Consider the following 14477-nt stretch of genomic DNA (forward strand, 5'->3'; position numbering starts at 1 on the left):
CTAACATCACATGCAAATGTTCTCGAGCAGTAATGTTCAACAGTCAGCTATTCAGGCAATTATATAGTTGGAGGATGGTACTCTTGTAGTGAGATAGTAGTGTCCCTCTTTCAATGCTTGCGTCCCATTGTTGAACTAGCAGGTCGTGCTCAAGTCCGATCCTGCTTCAAAGGTGCGTATTAACATCTCTGAACAGGGTGACTAGGAAAATATCTATAGTTGCAGGATGCCGCCATTTAGTGAGAATTACCCCCACATAGCCCCACACTGCTCCTCCTTTGAGTCCATCAGTTCTTATAACATACAATTCACATCCCTTCCAAGCCAAATGGAAATACACAAGATTCCTTTTGTCAACCATTAACCGATCTTTTACATTTCTAAACAAAAGCTATGCTGCAGACTGCCTGTTGTAGAAAGTCAGTAGCCACATAAAATCCATAAGGCAGGAAAATAATCCACTTTGTGATTAAACCTTTTTAAATCCAGGAAAATCTCAGTTCCAAGATATGAAATTGATGATATTTTAATCATTAACTGCTAACTGAACCCAATGTGCTGATTCTTTGAACTTGAAAAGGCATTCTTTTATTAATCCATCTGTACTATATAGCGCACCATGATTTATTTTAATCTGTTCCCTTAATTATTCCTCAGGGAATAAAAGCTTTTGAACAAAAATATTCACACAGAAGATTCCTGCTATTTTGACTTTGAGTAAATACTTTGGCTTTTTTTTAGCTTATTTAATTTTTTCCAAGCAAGTTTTATTTTCACACCAGTTGCACGTATTTTACATGAAACGCAATTAATAACCAGGTGTATTATTAATAAAGTCAGATTTGCTCATGTTCTCTGAAGATTGCTACAGATTATTTTAGTTGTGTAAAAAGATGTTAATTTATAAATTTGTACAATGTCTTGTTTTTCTCCTGCAGTAAGGGATCAAATTAGTATTTGAGTTGATTCACGTGGATTATAAACTCAGCTGGGCATGTAATGACTGAGTAAGATTAAAACTTTGAATACTTTGCTACAAAGAGAATGATGACAATTACAAAAAGGTGAAATGACTTAGTAATTGATTAGATTCCCCACATAATAGAAACACGCTCTTCAGCCCAATAAGTCCACACTGCCCCTCTGAAGAGTAACCCACCCAGATCCATTCCCCAACCCTATACTTACCTTTGACTAATGCATCTAACACTATGGGCAATTTAGCATAGTCAATTCATCTGATCTGCACATCTTTGGATTGTGGAAGGAAACTGGAGCACACAGAGGAAACCCACACAGACATGGGAGAATGTACAAACTCCACACAGACTGTCACCCAAGCTGGGAAGCGAACACAGGTCCCTAGCACTGTGAGGCAGCAGTGCTAACAACTGAGCCACAGTGCTGCCCCTATTCAAGCAATATAAACCACAAATGTGAAACTTGAGAACTTTGATCACTCAACTTAGATGTAACATCATTTTAGTATTCTGTTAATATATTATGAAGTTTGAAAACTGTTTTGCTTGCTTTTGAGACCTCTTTTTGTGCAGTGTTTTGTGATGATACCCCCTGTAGTAGCTTCATGCCTTTGGCCTAATCACTGCAAGCTCATAGGAGAACTTACAATTTATTACTAGGAGAAACAGACAGAGCTACATTGGTTCATATGAATAGTAGTTTTTATTAAAATGATATGTTGGACCTGTTAGCCAATTAAAAACAAAGAAAATTTTTGATAATCAAAAATCATAATGAACATCACTTTCAATGATACAGTTACTGCTCAGTTGCTCAGATGATCTTGCAAAGGGTCACAAAAGATTGCAACTTAATTGCAGAGGCAGGTCATGATCTGATGGGGTGTGCAGTGATGTGAAACCTCCTTTAGACTGGACATTAAATGAAGTCTAGCTTCAGTGTAGTGTCAAGCTGAGTATCAAAATTTTTTACTGGTGAACTGAGAATCTTCTCAAATGGTTTTGTTTTTACTTCGAATTGCTTTGAGAATCTGGAACCATCCTAACCTTGAGTTTATTCACTACCCACTTTCTGCAAGTTTTAAAATAGATCTCCCTAATTCATTTCAGATATACAGAATTGCCAAACAAAAATCTTCTTTGGGTCAGCATTTGTCTTTAACCGTTCTTCTGACACCAAGAACAGAAGTTGTATTCAATCAAACAAGCATTCTCATAGAGTCATTGAGGTCCACAGCATTAAAAAAAAACATTGGCCCATAGAAGTCATGAAGTCAGCAGAGGTTTCAGAGACCATGGACAGTCAAGGGATTTGAATGATAGCAGTTTGATCATTGTGATTTAGTAAATATCTGTATTTAGCTTGAAATTCAGTAAAAAAAAGAAATTTTTAAACACAGGACTTTGCACTGGACACTGTACTTTGGAAAGGATGTGAAGGTATTAGAAATATGGCAGAGAAAATTTATGAGAATAACACCAGAGAATTTCATTCTGGTAGATGGATTGGAGAAGGTGGAACTGTTCTCCCTGGAGAAAAAATTTGAGGGAATTTAAGTGACATATTTCAAATCAAAGGAGTCTATTCTATATAGATAGGGAGAAAAGTTCCCTTTGATGCAGATCTAGAAACAGAGGACATCAATTTAAAACATTTTTACAATTCATCAATCCTTGTCACTGGCTAGGCCAACAATTTTTGATCATCCCTAATTGGTCTGTAGAAAGTGGTAAGCTGCCTTCCTGAACCATTGCAGTCCAGAGGAAGGGCAGGCGAGCACAATGACAATGTTGTTAGGAAGGGTTTCCAGGATTTCTATTCAATGATAAAGACTGTTTAGCAACATAGTTTCAAGTCAGGTTGGTGCGTGGCTTGGAGGGCAAGTTGCAAAGGTGGTGTTTGCATGTACCTGATGCCCTTGACCCTTTGGTTGTAGGGTTCATCAGTTATGGAATTTGAGAAATCTTGGTGAATTGGTGTAATGTATCTTGTTGATGTTGCAGACTGCTACACTGAGTGTTAGTGATGACGGAGTGAATAATAAAATGTGTTGAACAGGATGCCAACCAAATGAACTGCTTTGTTCTATATAGTTTTGGGCTTCCTGAATGTTATTGGAGATGCACTCATCCAGACAAGTGGGGGATATTCCATAGCAATCCCGGCTTCTACCTTGTAGATATGGTGAGGATTGGCAAAAGACACAGTAACATGAGGAAAACATGTTTTAAGCAGCGCGTGATTAGAACCTGGAATGTACTTTTTGGAGTGTAGCTACGGCAAATTTATCAAGGCCACCAAAAAGAATTAATTAATAACCTTAGTAGAAAACAATTGCAGGGCTACAGGAAAAAGGTGGGAAAGTGAGACAAATTCATATGCTCTTGAGGAGAGCCACACAGACAGGAGGTGCTGAATTTTCTCCTAATTATAAAGACCATTTTTATGGAATTTTTGATTAGAATGGGAAAATGAGCAGTTTTAAAGTCAAAGATCTTTGAAGGATTGCAGCGCATTTTTAAATTGACCCTCACTGTTAGTGATGTTTTCATAGCTGCTGGTTCAAACAGTAGGCAAATCCAAGCTACAGATCAACTGGCACCAGGGGCTGTGTATTTGTGAAGATTTGGATGGAAACAAATAGCTGGGTCACCTGCGAATAGGTGTCCAGTTGTCAATGAAAAAGACCTTGTATCGGCCATCACTGATGTGATGAGTTCCTAGCTACACAGACAGCTTGTGAATATGAATGTACAAGGCTGAAGCCATCAGATTTTTGGAAGGGAAGGAGCTTTTTCTGTTCTGCAGTAAAAAAAAAGTATCTTAAGCCTAATGATAACCAATTAATTTTCCTCTGGATGTGGGTTCGCTCCCTGAGCTGGAAGGTTTGTTTTCAGACATTTCATCACCATACTAGGTAACATCTTCAGTGAGCCTCCAGATGAAGCACTGGTGGTGTAGCCCACTTTTTATTTATGTGTTTGGGTTTCCTTGGGTTGGTGATGTCATTTCCTGTGCTGATGTTATTTCTTATGGTGATGTCATTTCCTGTTCTTTTTCTCAGGGGGTGGAAAATGGGATCCAAGTCAATGTGTTTGTTGATAGAATTCTATTTGGAATGCCATGTTTCTAGGAATTCTTGTGCATGTCTATGTTTGGCTTGTCTAAGGATGGATAAGTTGTGTCAGTTGAAGCGTTGTCCTTCCTCATCCGTATGTAAGGATACGAGTGAGAGTGGGTCATGTCTTTTTGTGGCTAGTTCATGTTCATGTACAGTATCCTGGTGGCTAGTTTTCCACTTGTTTGTCTAATGTAGTGTTTGTTACAGTTCTTGCAAGGTATTTTGTAAATGACATTAATTTTGCTTGTTGTCTGCTTAGGGTCATTCAAGTTTATTAGCTGCTGTTTTAGTGTGTTGATGGGTTTGTGGGCTACCATGATGCCAAGGATTCTGAGTAGTCTGGCAGTCATTTCTGAGATATCTTTGATGTAGGGGAGAATGGCTAAGGTTTCTGGATGTGTTTTGTTTGCTTGTTTGGGTTTGTTGCTGAGAAATCGGTGGACTGTATTCATTGGGTACCCGTTCTTTTTGAATACACTGTATAAGTGATTTTCCTCTGCTCTTCGTAGTTCGTTTGTGCTGCAATATGTGGTGGCTCACTGAAATAATGTTCTAATGCAGCTTTGTTTGTGGATGTTGGGATGATTGCATCTGTAGCTCAAATGTAGTCTATTTGTGCTATTTTCCTGGTTTGACGCTGGTTTGAAGTTCCCCATTGATTGTTCGCTCTACTGCAACATCTAGGAATGGCAGTTTGTTGTTGTTTTTCCTCCTTAGTTCAAACTGGAACTCTATCAACAAACACACTATACTTGGATCCCATTTACCACACCCCGAGAAAAAGAACAGAAAATGACGTCACCATAAGAAATAACATCACCACAGGAAATGACATCACCAACTCAAGGAAACCCAAACACATAAATAGAAAATGGGTTACACCACCAGTGCTTCATCTGGACGCTCACTGATGATGGTACCTAGTATGGTAATGAAATGTCTGAGAACGAACCTTCCAGCTCAGTGAGCAAACCTACATCCAGAACCTCAACCTGAGCTACAAAACTTCTCAAAACTTGCCAATTGTCCTCTCACCAATTGCAGTTGGGATTGATTTTTAATTAATTAGTTGGAGATCTTTATCAATGTGAACTGGTCATCTATTCTCACGAAACAAAGTGAACGTACCTGAAAAAGGAAGATTGGGAAGTAGCATTCTGCTCAGCAAAAGGATCATCTCAGTAAACCCTGTGGACAGAGACTACTAAACTATCTTTCCAATCTTTCTCTCCCCTCCATGACATCCATGTGTAAGTAGAGAGGGGATTTTATGAGGGAGTTAGAGTTTTATCCAGTGGACTCATATGTTGATGGTTCATAAGTTATTATCTGCAGTTTGAATCTACTTATTTGTAATAAAAGGTAATTCTCATTTAAGTACAGAAACCTGGTCCATGTTTTCTGTCAACCTAGATCTAAAAGACAGATAAATTGGGGAATTCTTTATAATTTAAATCTTTTGTGATGAGTCTGGAAATAGCAAGGTTTGATTTCCAGAACACTACTCCAATGAAGCATGACATAATCTGTAACCAATCTATGATTCTCTGACATTATCAGGTAAAACTAGAAATTGATGTAGAAGATGCATCTTCACTTTCTGAAGAAGTCAAGTTCAACTCAATCTCTCTACAGATGCTGCCTTACCTGCTAAGAGTTTTCAGTGAATTCCGTTTTGATTTTAGCTTTCCAGCAGTGTTTTACTTTCACAGTTTTGGAGTGAAGTATATATACATGTACAAATTAGCAAGTAGTAAATTAATTTTTAAAATTGAGATTCTTTTTAAGATCAATTTTTGACAAGTACATAAATATTATGAATTTAAGGTCAGCAGCAAATACTTAAGAAGTGGTTAGCATTTCATATAGTTTTGTAAGACACAACCTAGTACCTGTTAATAACCAATGAGATAAATGGCCTAGCAAGTATTTCCTTTGGAAATGTTTTAGCCTTCACATCAGTGGTTAAGGCTCCATTATAAACATTATAAAATCCTTTTTGTGCACGTAAGATGGCATCACTTAATGTTTCTTTCAGGATGCTTAGTTAAAATTATTTTAACATTAACCAAATATTTAGAGTCTGCATCAATTGTATTTATTGTAATACATACTATAAATAAATTGATGACTTCTAATTTTTATTCAGCTACATTACGTAACTAAGGCAAAAAGGAATTAATGTATCTATTATAATACATTAAAAATATGCTTTTAAACAAAATAACACAAATTAACTACATTGCAAATAAACACATTTATGACATTCCTAAGGAAGCACAATCAAATTTGTGATCGAGTTTCACATCTTAGTTATCGGCTAATATTCTGCTCTTGACAAATCTTGTCAATATCCTTCTGTTTACCACAATTATTGATTATTCAAAGTTTCTTTCCCCACAGTGTGAAATGGCCTTCCAGATCCTTTGGGAAGATATAGCAATTGAAAGGATACTCTTTCCTGTCCTAGATTACATTTGCATGACATACTACTAAACATTCCAAATTTCTGCAAAAATCCTCTCTAAAAATCATAAATCAGACAAATTGCTTTTTCTCAGTTTTTGTTTTAACTTATGGCAACTAGTAATGGATGTATTGGCAACAATTTTAGGGTTCACTTGTTCACTTGTAAAATTATGTACAAAAGAATTTTTGTGATAGATCCTCAAGTTTTCGAATCTGTAAGAAAGCTTTCTTAGCAAATAAAGAATACAATTAAATCAAGTTACTTAATTATTTCATAGCATATCCATCCAGAATTGAAATGGCATTGCAAGTGTATCTGTTCAGCTGTGGTATAGGTGAAGGCAAACGTTAGAATTCTTTCCTTGACACTATATCCTAGAAATGTATATTGTTCTGTTTATTTGATACTAATCCAACATAAGAGAAAATGACTAGTGATTATAGACACATTCACCATAGTTACCTCAATCACAGGACCCAAAAAAGTTGAACTGTGTTACTGAAATTTCTGAGTGTAACACTTTTATATTTTAAAAACACATTCTTATTGCTTTTCCTAAATACTGCCATTTTTTGTACAAATATTTGTTCATTGAACAACTTCATATCTCATTAAAAATGATAGCATTAATATTATGAAAAATGGTACAGTTGACAACTTTCATGTAAGAATACAATCTACTTTGCATCACAAAGAACATTAAACAGTATAGCAAGAACTAAAGTCATTAAAGGAATGAACAGACATTAATTTTTCTCTTGTAATATTTTAACACCAGAAATAGCAATAAGTCTGTTAGGATAATAGCATACAGTTTTTTTCTCTCACTGAAATTAGTCAACTTAATCAAACCCTAGGCTATTAAAACATGAAATAACCACCAGAGATAAAACATTTTAATTGTCCAGTCATTATTTTATTGAAAATAATGTTGGTATTTATCAAAACAGAGATGGCAAATACATTTACATCATGTGAAAAGATGAATGCCGTTGGATTCATAATCACAAATCCTCTCAGGTGGGGGCGGGGAGGGGGGGGGTGCAATGAGCAATTTTGACATTTTTATCCACTGTACGATTTCACAGATATTGTGCAATGATGAATTCCATCAGGAGTTATCTATTCTTTGGATTTCTATGGTGCTAACTGTTTTCTGAATGTTTTTACTTTGTATAACCAAAGACTGTTTTGTCTACATTCCCAGAACAGATCAACCCATTTAAATGAACACATGACCTTTAATGGAACTGAGCTTTCTAATCCTTCGCTGACCTGCAGAGGACCGTTGTGGCACAAACCAGGTAATCTAACACGGTAAAGCAGGGAATTACAGTCCCTTGAAGCCAAAGACGTCCCTGGGTCCTCCTGTCCACCAAACATCAATTTGAATCAGACAGTTTGTTTAGGGCATACAGAGCCAGATCAACCTGTGTGAAAAAATCTCTTTGCAGGTAGTCCACGACTGCACACTCAATTAAAAGGTTTGTTTTGTAATAATAATTAGGAAAGATATGTTTGCAAAGACAAATTCATGAAATCAGACAGGCAATAATCTCAAGTCAAGCTGACCATAGAATGGGGAATAGAGTCAGACAACACGGAAACAGATCCTTCAGTCCAACTCACGTACGGTGACCTGATATCCTAATCTGACCTAGTCCCATTTGCCAGCATTTGCCCCATATCCCTCTAAACCCTTCCTATTCATGTACCCATCCAGATGCTTTTTTTATGCTGTAATTTTGCCCACCTCCACCACCTCATCCAGCAGCTCGCTCCATACTCGGACTACCCTCTGCATGAAATATTTACATCCCTCTCACCGTAAACCTAGTTTTGGACGCCCCATCCTAGGAAAAAGACTCATCCAAGTGGTACAATGCTGACTCTAGAAGTAATATCCTGAATTTAATATTTAGATCTCACATTGCATATATATTCAAGTAATGGTTGACCTTGCGTATAAGACAACCCTGATGTTTAGCCAAAAAAAAAACAAACTCTTTCTGTTTACCAATTGCTTGGTCCTGGAGTCAAACTCATCCTGCTGCAAATATACTCATTCATAGAATCATACAACAAGACATCATTGAATGCAACAGTTCAGCTCCTTGTATCTGTACATGTCAACATGTGCAGTCAAGGCTACCACCTCACCTACATGTGCTGCACTCTTACCAATTTTGCCCTCCAATTGACAAATTAGCAACAAGAAAGAATGGCAGATGTACAAAATAAGCAAAATAAAGTTGTTGAGATTGCAAGGCAGACAAATAATTGTGCAGCATCTAGAGAATTCTGATTGCAGGAAGCACATCTGAGGGGCCTAAGAATAAATCTGTGAAGAGAAGAAAACCTAGCAATATGGGCAGCAGTTGTCAAATGAAGTTGTAAGATAGATATCCAAGAAAATTGCCTGAATGGTCTGCCAGATCATTACTACCTAAAATATCCATATTTTTGCCCTGAAAGAAGCAAATAGATTAGGCACTGCAGATTTCAAGAAATAATTTTGCATGATCACATTTGACCAAAACTTTGCATAATTTGAAGTAAAAATTCAATAATAAAAATACTTGTTGGCTTATTTTACATTAATTTTGTGAATAGGTTTGGCAGGAGCAAACTCTGATCTGGCAACTTTGCAACAGTGATGGGAGAGGGTGAATTTCTACCCTTGAAAATATTACATGTAAAGTCAAGCCCTACATCTTGGTAAAATGTCAGTCATAGAAATTCGATCATGACATGAGTATATATTATCTAACAAGAGTTTGGTGTTCTGAAACATGCAGAATTATGCTGAACTTACGAAAGTAAACACTTTCATTCCATTGTCATTTGTGCGTTACAGGATAGTCCAGTTCTCGATTTCTCATTTTGAACATATTGCACCGCCTTTGTGTGTGAGAGTGGGCACTAACCAATTGAGAATCATTGACTCCTGATCTTCTTAGCTCATCGTTCCATAAAACTAAAGTTGTTTCATCCTGTCAGAAGAAATATTTGCATTTATTTAACACTTGAAATTGCAATTTTATATTGCTAACTTACATATTGGGCCCACTGCATCTAAAATACAACAGCACAATAATAATAAATTATTGATTAAACCAATGGTTAAAATCAAACACGAACAGAAATTGCTGGAATAACATGACAAGTCTGGCAGCATCTGCGGAGAGGAAGCTGATTTGCAGGATCTGTAGTTCTTTATTTTTCTTTACTCGAGCTGCACATGTAATTTGTTATTTCTTGGCTTTTACCTCGGATTTTAAATCCATTGAAGGCTGATGGTTAAAGGGAATGAATGTGAAATAAGTATGGGCGGCCTTAATGCATTTCTTGGTACAAAAGGGAATGCAATGTTTTAAAAAAATAATAATTCTCACCCAAAATTTGAACATTGTGGTTTCAACTTGCAAGTGAGATGGCACAAAATAGGTTGCTTGGGAACTGGAAGATGTCACATTGGTGCACTTAGCAACATTCTTCTAATGTTGAAACAAATGGATGTTATTAGAACATAGTACATGCTTTACCTTACATAACAGTAGGGCAGTACCTGGTACTAACCCCTCGAGCTTGAAACAGAAGAATTCCATTTCTCAACATGAACATTTCTCAGTTCAATCAGCATAAATGTTTTTAAAACAAGTTCTGATCAAAGTAAGTTAAGAAGTTAAATTTTCTGATGAAGCTTGCTGGAACTAAACAGGGAACCATTGGAAACTGAATACTATCTGTTTAGAAAATAAATAATTGAATTTATCTCTCAAAACTTCAGGATTCTCCAAACAGTTTTATGGCCCATCACATACTTTTCAAGTTTAGTGACTTTCTCCATTTCAGGTAAATGCAACAGCCAACAAGTACAATGCACATTTCCGCAAACACTGGTGAAATCAACACCACACCACTCGATTTTAGTGAAACTAGTTGAATGAAAAACATCAGCAAGGATACCAGGGAGAAACAACTGATTTTCTTCAGAAAGTCCCAAGGGGTTTTTGTTTCTCCATTGGCGGTAAAGCAGAGCCCCCAGTCTAATGGCACCTCCCTCAGTAATACACTGGCGGATCAGCCAAAATCTAAAGATTCCATTTGTGGAATAGAGCTTGAACCCTAAACCTCTGAACCTCAAAATCAATGAGGATGCTACTACTAAAACATAGGTGACACCCCCACCAACCACCTCACCGCCCTTTGGCTGAACACTTCAATTCCCATCCCACTCCACCAAGGACATGCAGGGTGTGGGTCTCCTCCACCCCAACCACCCAATGTTTGGAGGAAGAACACCTCACCTTCCGCCTTGGGACCCTGCAACCCATGGGGCATCAATGTGGACTTCACCAGTTTCCTCATTTCCCCTCTCCCCACCTTATCCCAGTCCCAAGCCTCCAACTCAGCACCGCGCTCTTGACCTGTCCACCGTCTTTCCCATCCATCTGCTCCACCCTCCTCTCCAACTTATCACCTTCTCCTCCACCTTCATCTACTTATTACATTCTCAACTACGTTTCCCCCAGCTCCCCCGCACCTGCCCCCAATCCCATTTATCTCTCAGCCCCCTGGCCCACAAGCCTCATTTGTGAAGGGCTTATACTGAAACGTCAATTCTCCTGCTCCTCAGGTGCTGCCTGACTTCCTGTGCTTTTCTAACACCGCACTCTTAAAAGCTTATGTTACAATGCAATATACATTATACATAAAAGAACAGTGGCAAATTTATATAAATAAATGTATCTAGATATTGTAACCAGTTTTGCAATAGGAAAGCACATACATTAAGAAACAGAACACAGGTATCCATTTAGCAGATCTCTGCACAAAGTCAAAATAAAAGCACTGTCTCTTTCACATTTTTTTAATATTGAAATAGCAACTTTTTTTAGGATAAGAACACTGAAGTGAAAAAAAGTTAACAAACCTTAAAAAAAATCATTATTTGTATTCTTGCAAATTAAATTATTATCAACTATGTCACTGATAATTTTCTTCGGGGAACAATCTAACAGTGTGTAAAGTCAAATTTTGGATGGATGCATTCCAAGAAATTTCATATCAGCAACCTTCAAAAGATCTGTCATTTTAGCCCAAAATTCCTGCAAAGATCTTAAAAGAGTCTGCAGAGGCGATTTCTTTATTTGGCATGGAAAATGGTGGAGGGGACATCCCATAATCAGCCTGCTTGATTAACTATGCTTAGCTACTCTGTACAACAATACAGGGATGCAGAGTCTATATTCTGATAGAAGTCAATATATTTTTAATCTCCTGGGTTATGATGTACTCTAACTCTTTTGATCTTGGTGGAAGGATGGGAGAGGCATTTCCTGAAGTATGTTATCCATTTTTCTGTCCTTTCTTTCCAGGTACAATAAACTCATCGTTTTGCTGTATGAAAGATACTAGTGACAGCTTTCAAAGATTAAAGTTCAAAATGCAGTAAAATACTCATGGCAAGTCCTAAATTATAAAGTTATATTTACACTTATATATATATATATTATGAACAAATAAGTAATTGCTCGCAATTTCCACTCATGTCAATCTAGCAAGTAATCTATTGCCACTTTCTCTTCCATCATGTTAAAATATATATCTTATTTTAATAGTAAATTACTCTGCATACCTTACATTTTCAAAATAAAACATTCTGATTGCAATATTTGTTTTGTTGTATTTAATAAATTATAGAATAAGAAACCCAACAAGCATATTGAAAATCTATATTAATCTGAAATGTATATATGGTCACAATCATTTTTATCACACACCAAAAGTTAACTTCTTAAGCACCTCTGCGCCTTTTGTATATTGAAATGCAAATTTGAGTATAAATTGAATTGTGACTGTGGATTAAAAAGGCAGTTGTTCTGTACTTGATATAATCACTTTTTAAGCATATCTTCATACATGGGTCTTTTCCTTTTGGGGAACAGTGGGGAGATGGCAGAAGGATTCCATGGCTGATTATCAGTCAATTAAACCACATCATGAATTCGACTTCCATGGCCAACAGCTCCTGGCAGGAACTTGAACCTGAAGCTTCCAAGCTAAAGATAGGGACACTGCAACTGCATCATTGGCTATAAACCATCAATTGCTAGTCGTGACCATGTTCATTGGACCAGCTGGATCTTGTAAACTGTGAGATCTCTGTTTGGGTAGTTAACCTGGGCCAATCAGGAACCCCTGACTGGCTAAGATAAACAGGAGATTATTTTCAACTCTATTTCGATTTAATCTCTACTCTCCCTTTCACTTTTTTGATCACACGGCATTGCCCTTTGATGAGAAGGGCATTACATGTCATTGGCCACTCGGGGGTTTCCTTTCTTCCTGGTGGTGGGAATTGAATAAAGATTTGTTCACCTGTTGCCCTTCACTGTGTCTCACACCTGCACACACACAACATAGGTGCTGGGGAGAAAAGAAAAAGAAAAAACACAAACAGGGGATACGTTCGTGGCCGGGTGTCCAAAAAAAAAAGAATAAAGAAAAAAGATATATAAACAGAAGATTTGGAACCTTCTCAGTTCAGGAGACTGACTCTGAGCTGGCTGTTCATAGCCAGTGCATTATGTGCAAGTAAATAAAAGGTGATTTGGTGACAGGATACTGGCCTCTGTGCAGTTATTTCAGGTATGTTCCTGGCCTTTCTGTTAGATCGGCAGCATTGTGCAAATGGTAAATATATTTCAGACAAAATAAAAATCTATTGACTAAGTTAGAAAAGTTGACAGTTTCAAATTAAAAGTACAGATGAAATATGAATCCTTAATTCTATTTTCTAATTTTAAAACTGCTTCAAAGACCAAAAGAAGAGAGTATTTGAATGAGCCTTGAAGTATATTTCCACATTCATAGAGTTCTATTTCATTCCAGTGACCTACATATGTGGTTGAACTCAATTAAACAAAGTCAAGCAGATATTGCCTCTATTATAGCTCAGCATTTCATGTTATAAGTGTGTATTTCTGTGTAAGTAATGAAGCATAAAATGTCTTGTGAGGAAAGTTCGGTTTGAGGGTACATGTCATGGTGGGCCTTTGGCTTAATTTCAATGAAAAAATTGAGTTTTCTAATAACAATATGTAGACTCGCTGTCAACGTTTATTTGAAGCCTGGGTCAATGTGATACTATAATTGTCTATCAGGCAAGTGTGGGAGAGGGTTGACCATTTGTTGGATTTAGTAGCTTTGTGGGAGTGGGGAGGAAAAGATGGCTCAGTCAGGTGGTTGGCTGGAGTGAGAGTGGTAAGGGAATTAATAGTTGGAGTATTGGTTTGGCAGTAGCCTTTCATTGTGGGTTTGAGAAGAAAGCTTTGTTCCACATTCAGTTAGAAATATTGATATTTCTTTGAAAATCTTTGATTATAGCTTGAAAGCTTTTTGATGGTCAAGTTTTAGATAGGCCTGTTCTTCTACTTGGCAGGTCCTTCAGGGTGAACCAATTTTATAGTGAGGCTCACAAAAGTGTTAGGCCCTTAATTACAAAGGGTCGGATGCCTGTTTCAAGAAAAAGAATTGGTGTTGATCTATTTCTAGCTTTTCACAACATGGCTAATGGAGAACTTCCTACTCATAATCAATCCACTTGAATTTCCTGCTGCTAGAGAGGCAGGAAGCCAGTTAGAGCTTGAATAAAAGGTGCTGCATGGTCAAATTTCTCGTCGTCCAAGGAATCTTTGTCTAATTTGATGTTGCAATTATAATTTAAAAAAAATATGTTGTTTGCCAGCAGGATACTCTTCTTCATTTAGCCAGCAAATGATTCTCTTGCTTGTTGCAATAGCAAATGTGCAAATATTGTCTGAGAATTTAATTAAAATGATTTTGGCCTGATATGGATTTGTTTTTTAACAATCAAAATAACGAGATGTTAGTTGTCCA

At 37.0% G+C, this 14477-nt stretch overlaps 1 long non-coding RNA gene across 1 annotated transcript in view; it reads left to right on the forward strand.

Moving 5' to 3' along the window:
* LOC122539940 overlaps positions 1-12247 on the forward strand; it is a 31869-nt gene extending 19622 nt beyond the window's left edge. Inside the window, exons 3-4 of the long non-coding RNA XR_006309215.1 lie at positions 7780-7876; positions 11954-12247. This is a non-coding gene — a long non-coding RNA (uncharacterized LOC122539940). The remainder of the gene's footprint in view (positions 1-7779; positions 7877-11953) is intronic.
* The last annotated feature ends 2230 nt before the right edge of the window (positions 12248-14477 follow it).

Source organism: Chiloscyllium plagiosum, chromosome 33 (assembly GCF_004010195.1).
Source record: "Chiloscyllium plagiosum isolate BGI_BamShark_2017 chromosome 33, ASM401019v2, whole genome shotgun sequence".
NCBI lineage: Eukaryota > Metazoa > Chordata > Chondrichthyes > Orectolobiformes > Hemiscylliidae > Chiloscyllium > Chiloscyllium plagiosum.